A 16114-nucleotide genomic window follows, 5' to 3' on the forward strand; every position below is an offset into this window, starting at 1 on the left:
AAATTCTCCTCAAGAAAACTAGTCTAGCCAAAAGATGACTTAACTGAAATTAGGCTAGGGAGGTTACTCTTGGTAGGAAAACAACACCTGTAAAAATGAAGAATTTTTTAAAATGAAGAGGACGTATCAAGAGATCCACTAAAAAGAGAATTGGAATGTCTAGCCAACCACTCACAAGAAATCTGAGATGAAGGTAAAATGATTAAACCACAGAATCATAGAATGTTTAGGTGGAAGAAACCCTACAGGTGATGAAGTTCAATCCCTCATTTTGTGGATGAATAAATGGAGACCCACAGAGGCAAAGTGGTTGGCTTAAGGTCAAACTATGAAATATTGGCTGAGCTATAACCAGAACCCATTTCTACCCCAAAAAGCAACATCTTTGCAAAGCTGCTTCACATAGAGAGATCAAATTCAGTTGAGATTGAAACACATATATTTTGACTTTTGTATCAGTCAGGATCAAATTAGAAAAGCAGAAACCATGTTGGGTATTTCAAAGAGAGCGGATTTAATACAAAGAATAGGTTGCACAATTGTTAAAAGAACAAAAGACAAAAAGATGTTGGTGGGCTAGCCAGATATTAGAAACATCAGGAAACAGTTATCACCCCTAGAATTGGGGGGACAAAAGATAAGCGATGGGATGTTCAAAACTAAGAAGCTTAGAAGAAGGGCCATTCTTTCTCCCCAACTCAAGTTTACAGAGCAAAGCAGAGAAGTCTGGGCATATGTCAATCTACAAGTACTTTATTCTGGAAATGCAAAAATGAATAAGAGAGAAGAAGTGCTAGCAGGGAAGATTTCATGGGTACTTTGGGAACCCATGGTGCTAGGTGCTCAGAACTTCTGCCATAAGCCTGGCTCAGTGAACAGGGCCCATCAAGCAGGTGGGAAATTTTTCTGAAAGCCCTTCTTTAATTTGGTCTAATTTAAATCCTCTTCTTGTGACACTCTGTGCTCTTCTGTTGTGTTATTATACTGTCAGACCTATAATTAGTTAATTATAAGTATTTTCTTACACATTTTTTTTCAATATACTTTAAAACTCCTGGGTCAGGTACTGTGATCTTTCTAGTTTATTGCTGTATCCATGGTGTCTGGCACAAAGTGGGAACTCAACAGTTGCAGACAATTGTTTTACAGCATGAGATTCCCTAACCTGATTTGGATTGTATGGAATTCTTTAATTAAGAAATATGATTTGAGGGTGCCTTGGTGGCTCAGTCAGTTAAGCATCTGCCGTCAGCTCAGATCATGATCCTGGCATCCTCAGATCAAGTCCCACATTGGGCTCCCTGCCCCGCGGGGAGCCTGCTTCTCCCTCTGCCTCTCTCTCTCTCTCTTTGTCTCTCATGAATAAATAAATAAAATCTTAAAAAAAAGAAATGTGATTTGAATAGACAATCTAAATAGACAGATATCCATTAAAGAAATTGAATCAATAATTAATAACCTTTCAAAACAGAAAGGAGTAGGCCCAGATGGGTTCACTGATGAATTCTACCAAACATGTAAGGTGCATAGGGATTCAAAGTCTAGGGATACAGAGTTGTACGCAGGCAAATATGGGTGCAGAAATGGCAACCACAATGAGATCTTGACAAATTACACCTAAATCCAAACAAAGGTGCAACAAAACTAGCCCAATTCCAAGCAGATATTGAAATACAAGGAGAACCAAACCAATTAAGCAGGACTGGTGACATTGTTTTTGGAAGCACAGCATGGAAGAGGTAGAGTGCCAAACAGAGTGAGCATCATATCCAAGAAAACAGCAAAGTGAAACCCAATACCTGGGAGACTAGTCTGGAAAGAATAAGACAGAAAATAGGTCCCAGATAGATGATCTAGCTATGTCTAGCAGGTGGGGTTAGAGGAACCCAGGTTCCCAACTAACCCAGAGTGAAGAGGCCAGGTTGGCAAGCTGAACCATGCAGAGGTTCAGCATTTGGAAGCATCAGTCCTAGGAGTTCTACTGAAATCCTCAGTACTTCAGCCATGTGGCTAGGAGCCCTCACAGGAGAACAGTAATTAACTGTACCACAGGGTACCTGCAGCATCTTGTTTGGGCAGCAACCCTCTGCCAGCAACTAGGCTGCAGGGCTTTGGGCATTTTTTTTCTTTTGCTTACTGCCAAATATCCTTTCAAACCTTTGTCTACTAATAGCATTTTATTTTCTTCAGTCAAACATCTCTCTCTCCCTAATGCACACATGTTCAGTGGATCCTAGTTCCAGCAACAAGAACAGGAATAAGGCACAGCTAATCACAATCAGAGAGGTTGCTTCAGGGTTGGGCACATGGTCTCCTCTGGACCAAATTTCTACCCTGGAACTTTTCCTGGAAGCACATTCTTTCTGCTGAGATTGTAACATGGAACTGTTGCAGACCAACTTTGCTACCACTTTGGAAGTAGCTACCCAGGAATAAGTTCAACAGAGAACAGAAAGATGAAACAAGATATTTTGGTAAATTCAGGTTAACACCTGGATCCAGCTACTCCTGAAGATTCTACTATGTCTACTATTGCTTTTCAGGTACAGAGGCCAAAGTATTCCCTTTTCTGACTCAAGCCGATTTAAGTTTTTCTGTCATGTGTAGCCAAAAGAGGGAGGGAAGTGACTTCACCTCTCTGAAACCATCTCTCTCTTCATCCATAAATTCATAGTTTCCAAGGCTGCCTTCACTTTGAGCAGACTTCAGACTTTGCAATGCAAAGACAAAAATGATTAATGTGGATTGTTCACAGCCCTCTCACCATCCATCCCTTCAAAGACAGTCCTGCAATTGCCAGCACAAATTCTGTTTCCCCTCCTTCTATCCTCCTTTAAAAGAGGAAGGACTCTGGACGCCTGGGTGGCTCAGTTGGTTAAGCAACTGTCTTCGGCTCAAGTCATGATCCTGGAGTCCTGGGATTGAGTCCCGCATCTGCCTCCCTGCTCAGCGGGGAGTCTGCTTCTCCCTCTGACCCTCCCTTCTCTCGTTCTCTATCTCATTCTCTCTCTCAAATAAATAAATAAAATCTTTAAAAAAAAAAAAGAGGAAGGACTCCTCCCAGCTAGAGAAAGGCTTGGTCCATCAACATATTAAAGAAGTGAAGGAACTAAAAGGGGAAGCTAGAGTTGAAAGCAGGGCCAGCGGCAAAGGATGGTGGGGACACTACTCCTCAGGAATCCCTACAGGGTGTGATGGAAGTAAACAGAAATCAGAGGCTTCCTATGGTTGTTGCTATGGATCCCCAAGTGGCTTTTGCAAAGTGGAGTCAAGCATTTGGCTGACTTCCCCAGGACTGTATTCTTTGACCATGAGTTCTCTCTAAGGCTGAGCCCCAGGGCACTGAGTTTTGGAAAGGTTCTTGCAGACCCTCACTCTGCCTCAGAGACTGTGACCCACTCCCTCCTCCGGGAGTGTTGTGATAGATCCTGCTGCAGACGGCACCAGGGAGAAAAGGAAGGGCGCTGTCTCACCTGAACAGCTGAATCTGTGGAATGCCAATGAATGAACTGTTGGGAGATTAGTCTTAGGTTTCTCGGCTGTCATACAGGCTAAAAAAAAATCAATTGATGGATGAGTGGTTAAGGCAGCTCTGTGGTTAAACATTTGTAGTGGTACTTGTCTAGTTGTTCCAGCCATTTTAACAAATGAATTGGATGGAATATTTGGCAGGTGATCAATGGTTCTGTACTCAGCCATGACCATAAACATAGCATCTGAGATATGGTCACCAATGCTTTTGATGCAGGCTCTGCTGGAGCTTCTTATACTATCGATTCCCCACAAATTAGTAAGCAAGAAAACTGCATTACTAAGAAATTCCATGAACAGTGCATTATTAGGATCATGCAGGTCTTTAAAAGTAAATGATGCATACATTCGTAAAAACTAAATTAAGGGACAATTAAGATGAGATTATTTGACTTTTCAAGAAATAGTTTATGATAAGGTTAAGTCTTCTGGGAGCACATCTCCAATTGCATGATTTTGCTACTGAAAACCTTCCAATTATCTATCATTAGCTATCAATTTCAGTAGAAAGTCTTCTTATTATTCTTATTATTCGTGATCCTCTATAATACAGTCTGAGCTTATCTTTCCAGTCTGGTAACCTTCTAGGCTAGCAGTCCACTTATCTTCTCAAATTGCCTGCAGAATTGGGTTGCATGTATATGTGCTTTTTTTATTATTATTATTTTTCAAAAGTGGGAGGCAGGAAGATCTACAACTTGCATCAGATTCTAGAAGGAGTGAAGAAACCCAGAGAGATTAGGAGGGAGCAAGATGGCGGAGGAGTAGGAGACCTAGATTTCGTCTGGTCTCAGGAATTCAGCTGAATAGGGATCAAACCATTCTGAACACCTACGAACTCAACAGGAGATCGAACAGGAGAGTAGCAACAACTCTCTGAACAGAAGAGCGACCACTTACTGGAAGGTAGGGCGTGCGGAGAAGTGAATCCGAGGCGATATTCGGGAGGATAGACGGCGGGGGAGGGGCCTCCGCCGGCGGCTTCTGGCAAGTGCTAGAGCCGCGGAGCACAAAATCGGACCTTTTAGAAGTTGGCTCGGCGGAGGGACGTCGCTGCAGTGGCTAAGCTGGGGGTGGAATCCTCCCAGGACAGTGTGCTCTCAGGACCCTTGGGGTCACAGAGAGACCGGGGGTGCCTGAGTGCGCCAGAGCTCCCAGGTATCGGAGCAGGGAAGCCGGCTGCAGATACGGAGCAGAGTCGCGGGCTCTCAGCTCGGGGTGGCCATAAACTGTGATTCGCGGCCCAGTCGGGCCATTGCTCCTGCAGCAGGGACCCAACAAGCAGCAGATCCGGGGAGACTCCCCTTCCTTCCCGGGGAGGAGCGGTGCGGGAACGCACTGCAGGGATCTGCTGGGTTTGGGGACTCCGCGCGGGGTCGGGTGCCAGAGATAGCAGCGCTCGATCACAGGCCGGGTGAGCACGGAGTGCGGCCGGAGACCGGGGACACGGAAGTGACTGCTTTTCACTGGGGGCACACTGAGGAGCGGGGCCCCGAGTTCTCAGCTCCTCCGGGTGGAGATTGGGAGGCCACCATTTCTGCCCTGGTCCTCCAAAGCTGTACCGAGAGCTTGCAGGGAACAAAAGCTCCTGAGAGCAAACCGGAGCAGCTTCCTTAGCCCGGACCGACAAGGGCGGGGCAATTCCGCCTCCGGCAAAGACATTTGGAAACCACAGCAACAGGCCCCTCCCCCAGAAGATCAGCACAAACAGCCAGCAAGCCAAGACCAAGTTGATCGATCAAGGAGAATAGGAGAACTCCAGCGCTAGGGGAATACTGCACATAGATTCATGGCTTTTTTTTTTTTTTTTACCATGATTCATTATTTCATCAAAGTTAATTTTTATTGACTGTTTTTTTATTTTTCTTTTTCCCTTTTTCAACCAACATCTTATAAATCCCTTTTTTTAAAAAAAAAAAACATTTTTTATTTTTCATTTTTAGAGTCATATTTTATCCCTTCATAGTAGTTACCCTTATTTTTGGCATATATATATAAGTTGTTCTCTCTTTAAAATTTTGAGGTACAGTTTCTTCTAACAGATCAAAATATACCCTAAATCACTACTGTATGGCTTTGTTCTAGTCTCCTGCCTGATCACATTCTCTCCCTTTTTCCTTTTTTTTTTACTTAAATCTTCTTTCTTTTTTCAAACAACTTATCTTACCAAGTCCTTTTATAAAATCTTTTATAATTTTCATCTTTACAGTCATCTTCCATCCCTTCATTGTATCAGCCCTTATTTTGTACATATATGTCTTTCTTCCTTTAAAATTTTAGGAGGCACTTTTTTCAAACAGACCAAAATACGCCCAAAATCTAGTGTGTGGCACTGATCTATGCACTAGCCTGATCATATTTGATCATATTCTGCCTTTTTTGTATTGTTTTGTTTTTGTTTTTATCTTTTTTTTTTCTTTTTCTCTTTCTTTTTTCTTTCTTTCCCTTTCTTTTCCCCTGGTTTCAGGTCTTTTCTGATTTGTATACAGTATATTTGCTGGGGACGTTGTAAACCTGTTAGCATTTTGTTCTCTCATTCATCTATTCTCCTCTGGACAAAATGACAAGACGAAAGAAATCACCTCAGCAAAAAGAACAAGAGGTAGTACCGTCAGCCAGGGACCTACTCAATACAGACATTAGTACAATGTCGGACCTAGAGTTCAGAATCATGACTTTAAAGATACTAGCTGGGCTTGAAAAAAGCGTGGAAGTTATTAGAGAAACCCTTTCTGGAGAAATAAAAGAACTAAAATCTAACCAAATCGAAATCAAAAAGGCTATTGATGAGGTGCAATCAAAAATGGGGGCACTAAATGCTAGGATAAATGAGGCAGAAGAGAGAATCAGCGATATAGAAGACCAAATGATGGAAAATAAAGAGGCTGAGAAAAAGAGAGAGAAACAACTACAGGATGACGAGGGCAGAATTCGAGAGATAAGTGATACGATAAGACGAAACAACATTAGAATAATTGGGATCCCAGAAGAAGAAGAGAGAGAGAGAGGGGCAGAAGGTATATTGGAGCAAATTATAGCAGAGAACTTCCCTAATGTGAGGAAGGAAACAGGCATTAAAATCCAGGAGGCACAGAGAACCCCTCTCAAAATCAATAATAATAGGTCAACACCCCGACATCTAATAGTAAAACTTACGAGTCTCAGAGACAAAGAGAAAATCCTGAAAGCAGCTCGGGAGAAGAGATATGTAACCTACAATGGTAGAAACATTAGATTGGCAACAGACCTATCCACAGAGACCTGGCAGGCCAGAAAGGACTGGCAAGATATCTTCAGAGCACTAAACGAGAAAAATATGCAGCCAAGAATACTATATCCAGCTAGGCTGTCATTGAAAATAGAAGGAGAGATAAAAAGCTTCCAGAACAAACAAAAACTAAAGGAATTTGCAAACACGAAACCAGCCCTCCAAGAAATATTGAGAGGGGTCCTCTAAGCAAAGAGAGAACCTAAAAGCAGCAAAGAGCAGAAACGAACACAGACAACAGACAGTTAACAGTCACCTTACAGGTAATACAATGGCACTAAATTCATACCTTTCAATAGTTACCCTGAATGTAAATGGGCTCAATGCCCCAATCAAAAGACACAGGCTATCAGATTGGATTAAAAAACAAGACCCATCCATATGCTGTCTGCAAGAGACTCATTTTAGACCCAAAGACACCCCCACATTGAAAGTGAGGGGGTGGAAAACCATTTACCATGCTAATGGACACCAAAAGAAAGCTGGGGTGGCAATCCTTATATCAGACAAACTAGATTTTAAAACGAAGACTGTAATAAGAGATGAGGAAGGACACTATATCCTACTTAAAGGGTCTATCCAACAAGAAGATCTAACAATTGTAAATATCTATGCCCCGAACATGGGAGCAGCCACTTTTATAAGGCAATTAATAACAAAAGCAAAGAAACACATTGACAACAATACAATAATAGTGGGTGACTTTAACACCCCTCTGACTGAAATGGACAGATCATCTAAGCAAAAGATCAACAAGGATATAAAGACTTTAAATGACACACTGGACCAAATGGACTTCACAGACATATTCAGAACATTCCATCCCAAAGCAAAGGAATACACATTCTTCTCTAGTGCCCATGGAACATTCTCCAGAATTGATCACATCCTAGGTCACAAATCAGGTCTCAATCAGTACCAAAAGATTGGGATCATTCCCTGCATATTTTCAGACCACAATGCTTTGAAACTAGAACTCAACCACAAGAGGAAAGTCGGAAAGAACTCAAATACATGGAGGCTAAAGAGCATCCTACTAAAGAATGAATGGGTCAACCAAGAAATTAAAGAAGAATTAAAAAAATTCATGGAAACCAATGAAAATGAAAACACAACTGTTCAAAATCTTTGGGATACAGCAAAGGCAGTCCTGAGAGGAAAGTATATAGCAATACAAGCCTTTCTCAAGAAACAAGAAAGGTCTCAAATACACAACCTAACCCTACACCTAAAGGAGCTGGAGAAAGAACAGCAAATAAAGCCTAAACCCAGCAGGAGAAGAGAAATCATAAAGATCAGAGCAGAAATCAATGAACTAGAAACCAAAAGAACAGTAGAACAGATCAACGAAACTAGGAGCTGGTTCTTTGAAAGAATTAACAAGATTGATAAACCCCTGGCCAGACTGATCAAAAAGAAAAGAGAAATGACCCAAATCAACAAAATCATGAATGAAAGAGGAGAGATCACAACCAACACCAAAGAAATACAAACAATTATAAGAACATATTATGAGCAACTCTATGCCAGCAAATTAGATAACCTGGAAGAAATGGGCGCATTCCTAGAGATGTATCAACTACCAAAATTGAACCAGGAAGAAATAGAAAACCTGAACAGACCTATAACCACTAAGGAAATTGAAACAGTCATCAAAAATCTCCCAAGAAACAAAAGCCCAGGGCCAGATGGCTTCCCAGGGGAATTCTATCAGACATTTCAAGAAGAATTAATACCTATTCTCCTGAAACTGTTCCAAAAAATAGAAATGGAAGGGAAACTTCCAAACTCATTTTATGAGGCCAGCATTACCTTGATCCCAAAACCAGACAAAGACCCCATCAAAAAAGAGAATTACAGACCAATATCCTTGATGAACATGGATGCAAAAATTCTCACCAAAATACTAGCCAATAGGATCCAACAGTACATTAAAAGGATTATTCACCATGACCAAGTGGGATTTACCCCTGGGCTGCAAGGCTGGTTCAACATCTGCAAATCAATCAACGTGATACAATACATTAACAAAAGAAAGAACAAGAATCATATGATCCTCTCAATAGATGCAGAAAAAGCATTTGACAAAGTACAGCATCCTTTCTTGATCAAAACTCTTCAGAGTATAGGGATAGAGGGTACATACCTCAATATCATAAAAGCCATCTATGAAAAACCTACAGCAAATATCATCCTCAATGGGGAAAGGCTGAGAGCTTTTCCCCTAAGGTCAGGAACGCGGCAGGGATGTCCACTCTCACCACTGCTATTCAACATAGTATTAGAAGTCCTAGCCACAGCAATTAGACAACAAAAAGAAATCAAAGGCATCCAAATCGGCAAAGAGGAAGTCAAACTCTCACTCTTTGCAGATGATATGATACTGTATGTGGAAAACCCAAAAGACTCCACCCCAAAACTGCTAGAACTCATACAGGAATTCAGTAAAGTAGCAGGATATAAAATCAATGCACAGAAATCAGTGGCATTCCTATACAGCAACAACAAGACAGAAGAGAGACAAATCAAGGAGTCAATCCCATTTACAATTGCACCCAAAACCATTAGATACCTAGGAATAAATCTAACCAAAGAGGCAAAGGATCTGTACTCAGAAAACTATAAAATACTCATGAAAGAAATTGAAGAAGACACAAAGAAATGGAAAAACGTTCCATGCTCATGGATTGGGAGAATCAACATTGTGAAGATGTCAATGCTACCTAGAGCAATCTACACATTCAATGCAATCCCCATCAAAATACCATCCACTTTTTTCAAAGAAATGGAACAAATAATCCTAAAATTTGTATGGAACCAGAAGAGACCCAGAATAGCCAGAGGAATACTGAAAAAGAAAAGCAAAGCTGGCGGCATCACAATTCCGGACTTCCAGCTCTATTACAAAGCTGTCATCATCAAGACAGTATGGTACTGGCACAAAAACAGACACATCGATCAATGGAACAGAATCGAGAGCCCAGAAATGGACCCTCAACTCTATGGTCAACTTATCTTTGACAAAGCAGGAAAGAATGTCCAATGGAAAAGAGACAGTCTCTTCAACAAATGGTGTTGGGAAAATTGGACAGCCACATGCAGAAGAATGAAACTGGACCATTTCCTTACACCACACACAAAAATAGACTCCAAATGGTTGAAAGACCTAAACGTGAGACAGGAGTCCATCAAAATCCTAAAGGAGAACACAGGTAGCAACCTTTTCGACCTTAGCCGCAGCAACTTCTTCCTAGAAACATCGCCAAAGGCACGGGAAGCCAGGGCAAAAATGAACTATTGGGATTTCATCAAGATAAAAAGCTTTTGCACAGCAAAAGAAACAGTCCACAAAACCAAAAGACAACTGACAGAATGGGAGAAAATATTTGCAAATGACATATCAGATAAAGGGCTAGTATCCAAAATCTATAAAGAACTTATCAAACTCAACACCCAAAGAACAAATAATCCAATCAAGAAATGGGCAGAAGACATGAACAGACATTTCTCCAAAGAAGACATCCAAATGGCCAACAGGCACATGAAAAAGTGCTCAACATCGCTCGGCCTCAGGGAAATCCAAATCAAAACCTCAATGAGATACCACCTCACACCCGTCAGAATGGCTAAAATTAACAAGTCAGGGAACGACAGATGTTGGCGGGGATGCGGAGAAAGGGGAACCCTCCTACACTGTTGGTGGGAATGCAAGCTGGTGCAACCCCTCTGGAAAACAGTATGGAGGTTCCTCAAACAGTTGAAATTAGAGCTACCATTCGATCCAGCAATTGCACTACTGGGTATTTACCCCAAAGATACAAATGTAGGGACCCGAAGGGGTACGTGCACCCCAATGTTTATAGCAGCAATGTCCACCATAGCCAAACTGTGGAAAGAGCCAAGATGCCCATCGACAGATGAATGGATAAAGAAGAAGTGGTATATATACACAATGGAATATTATGCAGCCATCAAAAGGAATGAGATCTTGCCATTTGCAACGACGTGGATGGAACTGGAGGGTGTTATGCTGAGTGAAATAAGTCAATCAGAGAAAGACATGTATCACATGACCTCACTGATATGAGGAATTCTTAATCTCAGGAAAGAAACTGAGTGTTACTGGAGTGGTTGGGGGTGGGAGGGATGGGGTGGCTGGGTGATAGACATTGGGGAGGGTATGTGCTACGGTGAGCGCTGTGAATTGTGCAAGACTGTTGAATCACAGTTCTGTACTTCTGAAACAAATAACGCAACATATTTTAAGAAAAAAGAAAAAGAAGAAGATAACAGGAGAGGAAGAAAAGGGGAGTATGTCAGAGGGGGAGACGAACCATGAGAGATGATGGACTCTGAAAAACAAACTGAGGGTTCTAGAGGGGAGGGGGGTAGGGGGATGGGTTAGCCTGGTGATGGGTATTGAGGAGGGCACTTTCTGCATGGAGCACTGGGTGTTATGAACAAACAATGAATCATGGAACACTGCACCAAAAACTAATGATGTAATATATGGTGATTAACATAACAATAAAAAAATTAAAAAAAAAAGTAATTGACTTTAAGTCAATTACTCTTTAAGTCAATCTATTAGTCTAATATTAACATAGCTACCTCAGCTGTCTTTTGGTTACTATTTGCATGAAATATATTTTTTCATTTATTTATTTTATCTTTATAAGTATAACTCCTTAAGAGGTCTCTCCAGTAAGTCTTTGGCTTGCAACTTTTCATTTCAAATCATGTTTCCAGGAAACCCAATCTCAACCCAATCTCCTTGGGTTTCCAGGAAACCCAACCCAAGACAAAGACATATTTTTGTCTTTGGATCTAAAGTATGTCTCTTGTAGGTAGTACATAAATGGATCACATTTTTACAAATCCATTGTGCCAATACCTGCCTTTTTAAAAAAAGACTTTATTTGTCAGAGAGAGAGAGAGAGCACAAACAGGGGGAGTGGCAGGCAGAGGGAGAAGCAGGCTCCCCACTGAGCAGGGAGCCCGATGTGGAACTCAATCCCAGGACCCTGGGATCATGACTTGAGCTGAAGGTGGACTGTTAGCTGACTGAGCCACCCAGGTGTCCCCAATATCTGCCTTTTTATTGAAGAGTTTGATCCATTTATATTTTATATAATAATTGATAAAGGAGGATTTACTTCTGTCCTTTTGTTATTTGTTTTCTGTATGTTCTAGATGTTTTGTGTCCCTCATTTACTGAGTTCTTTGTGTTTCATTAATTTTTTTACTGTGCCTTTTGATTTCCTTTGTGTAACTTTTTAAGATAGTGGTTACTATGGTGATTACAATTAAGATAATAAATTTATAGTTTATTGTTATTATTTATAACAATGTAATTTTAAATGATACCAACTACACTTCAATAACACAAAAATTCTGCCTTTATATAGCTCCACCTTCCCTTTATGTAGTTTTCACAAATTATACCTTTATATATTGTGTGTCTGACAACATATATTTGTAATTATTTTTATGCATTCATCTTTTAAATCATGTGAGAAATAAAAACAGGATTTATAAGCCAAAAAAAAAAAAAAAAAAAAGAAACCCAGAGAGATTAAAAACCATTGCTCAAGGCCAGGGGTCTATGAATTTGGATGGGAAAAAAAAGTAGATCTTTTTTTTTACTAATCTCTAACTGAAATCTAGCATTTCTTTTGATTGTGAACAAGACCACAAAGCATGTCAGTAATGACAGCCTCTATGCTTTTCTCAGCAGACATTCCAAACCCTTTCCTATCATGCTGCATATATAGCAGATATCTCAAAATGCCACACATGGGCATCCTTACTTCAAAATTATGGTGGTTCTTAGACCTACCACTGGATCAACTCATCAAATGCATTCATTAAAGAAGCACATGTGCTTTTTAATTACTGACTTTTTAATATTTATTTTGATGACTGTTTTTAAACATATATTTTTGTATTTTTAAGGCAATTAAAACATTAATCTGCAAAGACACCCAGATTTGGCCATGTTATCAAAGAAGTAGATGGTACCAAAAAAAATAATAATAAAGGGTTAAGAGTCCCCTGCCCCCCATGTTAACTTATCATACCCAGCACTCCGTCTAGGCCAGGACAGCTCCTGGTTTGACAAATTTACCCCACGCTTTCTGACTACAGCACTCTTGTTCCATCTGTTTGTTCCACTTGAAATGCTTTCTCCCCCACTGTCAGAATTTGTCCAGATCCTTCCTACCTTCAAGGACCGTCTCAACTACCTTTTTATATAGGAGCCATTTTTTCCAACCATCAGAGAGTCGACTGCTCCATCTTTTAAATCTCTATTGCCACATGCTTATACCTCTCTTATGTAGTTTGTAAATTAAAGGAGGTGACATAACCGAACTCTGCATGGTAAAGAGCATAAACACTTACATCAGCTGGTCCCGATCTGCATCCCGTCTGTATTTGTTGGCTAGAACTGCCATAACAAAGCACCGTAGAGTGGGTGGCTCAAACCACAGAAATGTGTTTCCTCACAGTACTAGAGGCTAGGAATCCAAGATGGAGGTGTTGGCCACATTGAATTCTTCTGAGGCCTTTCTCCTTGGCTGGTAGGTGGCCATCTTCTCTCTGTGGCTTCACATGATCTTCCCTTCCTACCTAACTATGTCCACATTTCTTCTTCTTATAAGGACACCAGTCATATGAGATTAGGACCCACCCTCATGGCCTTGTTTTAACTTAATTATGTGTTAAAAGACCCCAAGTCCAAGCACAGTCACCTTCTGAGGTACCAGGGGTCAAGGCTTCAACATACGAATTTTGGAGGGATACAATTCGTCTCATACATTGTCTATACTACAGACCAGCTGTTTTACCTTGGAAAAGTTCTTGACATCTCTATTAGCCTTGGTTACCTCATCCATAATATGAGGATGATAATGGAACTTCTTTCATGTGGCTATTGTAGAAATTAAATGAGTTAATTCCCATAAAGCACAAGAAACAATGCCTAAAATGTAAATGTGCACATCAACAAAGTTAACAATGACTGTACATGGCACATTTGCCTGGACCCTCCTACCAGATGGAAGGTTTCTAGAGGGCAGAAATTACTTCATATCCACCTTTTTCTTCGGCTGTTAGGACATTGCCTTTAACACAATAAACATATTTTTGAATTGAACACTTAATGAATTTTTTTAAAAACTGCCGAATTGGCTGGGGGCTGAAAGACAGAGTTACCAAGAAAACCTGATAAGCTGCACACAGTTTTTTTCTAATCCAGTTTTTTTCTTGCCTTTCAAGACCAAAGCCCCTTTTTGAAAATATCAACGCTGGTGTTCTTTGCCTAACCAACTCTGCAACAGCTCTTAGATCCCCCAAGAAATTCCTTCTTTCTGAAGGAATTGGAGGGAGTTGGAAGAGAAGTCTTCAACAAGCCTTGTTTCTGCAATAAATTTAAACAAGGGATGTTATCCAAATTTTGTAACATAAGTAAAAGGAAAATTCTCAGGTCACTGGGGATATCTCCATATTGAACCTGGTTTCAATTTTATCCTATTAAATGTAAATGAATCGACTACTTTTGGGACACAGATGATGTTATATGATGTACAAAATGCTCCGAGAACTCAATGTAAAAACCACTTATTTCAATTGTTTCTACCCTATTTTTTTTTTAACCAAATACATATATGCTTGCAAGGCCAGCCCACGCTTAATGGAAACTTTGGAAAGACGTTTTGCTTTGTGAGAATTTAAATTGATAGGCTGCCATGGAATTAGCTTTATTTTTGTGAGATTGCCTTATAATTATTAGGAATTGGCTCTACAGGGCTGCCTCAAATGAAGCTGAGTTCTGCGAAAATAATTTTCTTAATGTTTGCATAGCATAGTTTTTAAGAAAAAAAAAACCAACAACAACAAAAACAAAAAGACCTTAAGATGGTTAAATGTATTTTGTTTCATGTTCTTATTTTAATGGTGCTTTTGGCTCAAAGCCCTTCATCACTACCATTTTATTTCCCTTTATATTTGATCCCATTTTCCCCAACCATAAAACACTCTAAGCACGATTGGATTCAGAGTTGGTCTGGCCCTACAGGGCAGTCACATCTGTGACTCCTCTCTCTATGCGCAGGGAAGGGAAAGGCAGAATGGAAGCAAAGGAGTCACTTTTCTATCTGCGGAAATTAGTTCTGGGAATGCAATTTCAAACAAGAATCCTCTCTGGACGATTTTTCTAAAATACATCCTCCTCCCCATCCCTGGTCCTACTTTCTCTCAGTCTTCTAAAGACACTTTGTGTTTAAAATGCTAAATAAAATACTGTTTGAACATTTCTCTTTCAATCCTAGCATGGAATTTTGTCAAATCTGAGAAAATCAGGGAGTCTATATAGGAATCTCCAAGGGAAAACCAATAGAAACTCCTGGTGGTGGAGCCCCAGGCATGGACTTCAGACGCTACAGGGCCTTCGGGCCACTTTAATTCCCAGATCCATTTTCCCAGGGTTCTCTGCACCATCTTCATATCATTGGAAGGATCATCAGATGTCTTTATGAGTAAGGCTCAGACTTCACTACCTTCTTATAACTATTATAAGCTTTCAGAATATAAATTGCATTCTAGTATCTATGTCCCCTCTTAACCCATATTTCCAGTCTGGTGGAAAGAAGCAAGAATACGGTAGGCAGCCTCTAACATGGCCCACAGTAATTCCTGCCTCCTGATTTTCACTTCCTTATGTAATTCCCCCTTTTGCACATGGGTTGAACTTAGTGATTTGCAAATCCAATGTCACAGAAGTATTGGAATATGAGATATCACTTTCAAGTTTAGGTTATGAGAGGACTGGCTCCCACACTGATTGTACTTTTTGTACTGATTGTACAAGAACTTTCTTGTTCTTTCATGGATAGCTCACCTAGGAGCCATGGCATGAGGCTGTCCTGTAGACAGACACATGTGGTAAGGGCCCAAAGCCTGCCCACAATCAAACCACCATGTGAGAGTGCTTAGAAGCAGATTGTATTAGGGGTCTGCAGAAACACAGAACCAATAGGATGTGTGTGTGAACACATACATATGTATATACATATGTCTATGAAGTGATTTATAATAAGGACTTAGCTCACCCGATTATGGAGGCTAAGTCCCAATATCTGCTGTTAGCAAGCTGGAGACCCAGGAAAACCAATGGTGTGGTTCTCGTCCAAGTCCAAAGACCTGAGAACCGAGAGAGTTGATGATGTTGACTACTAGTCCAAAATCTGACAGACTGACCCCAAAAGAGCCAATGTTTAAATTCAAGTCTAAAGACAGGAAAAGACTGCTGAGCCA

The sequence above is a fragment of the Eumetopias jubatus genome, unplaced genomic scaffold (assembly GCF_037043125.1).
Source record: "Eumetopias jubatus isolate StellerSeaLion01/CBP00866 unplaced genomic scaffold, mEumJub1_p1.0 scaffold_15, whole genome shotgun sequence".
NCBI lineage: Eukaryota > Metazoa > Chordata > Mammalia > Carnivora > Otariidae > Eumetopias > Eumetopias jubatus.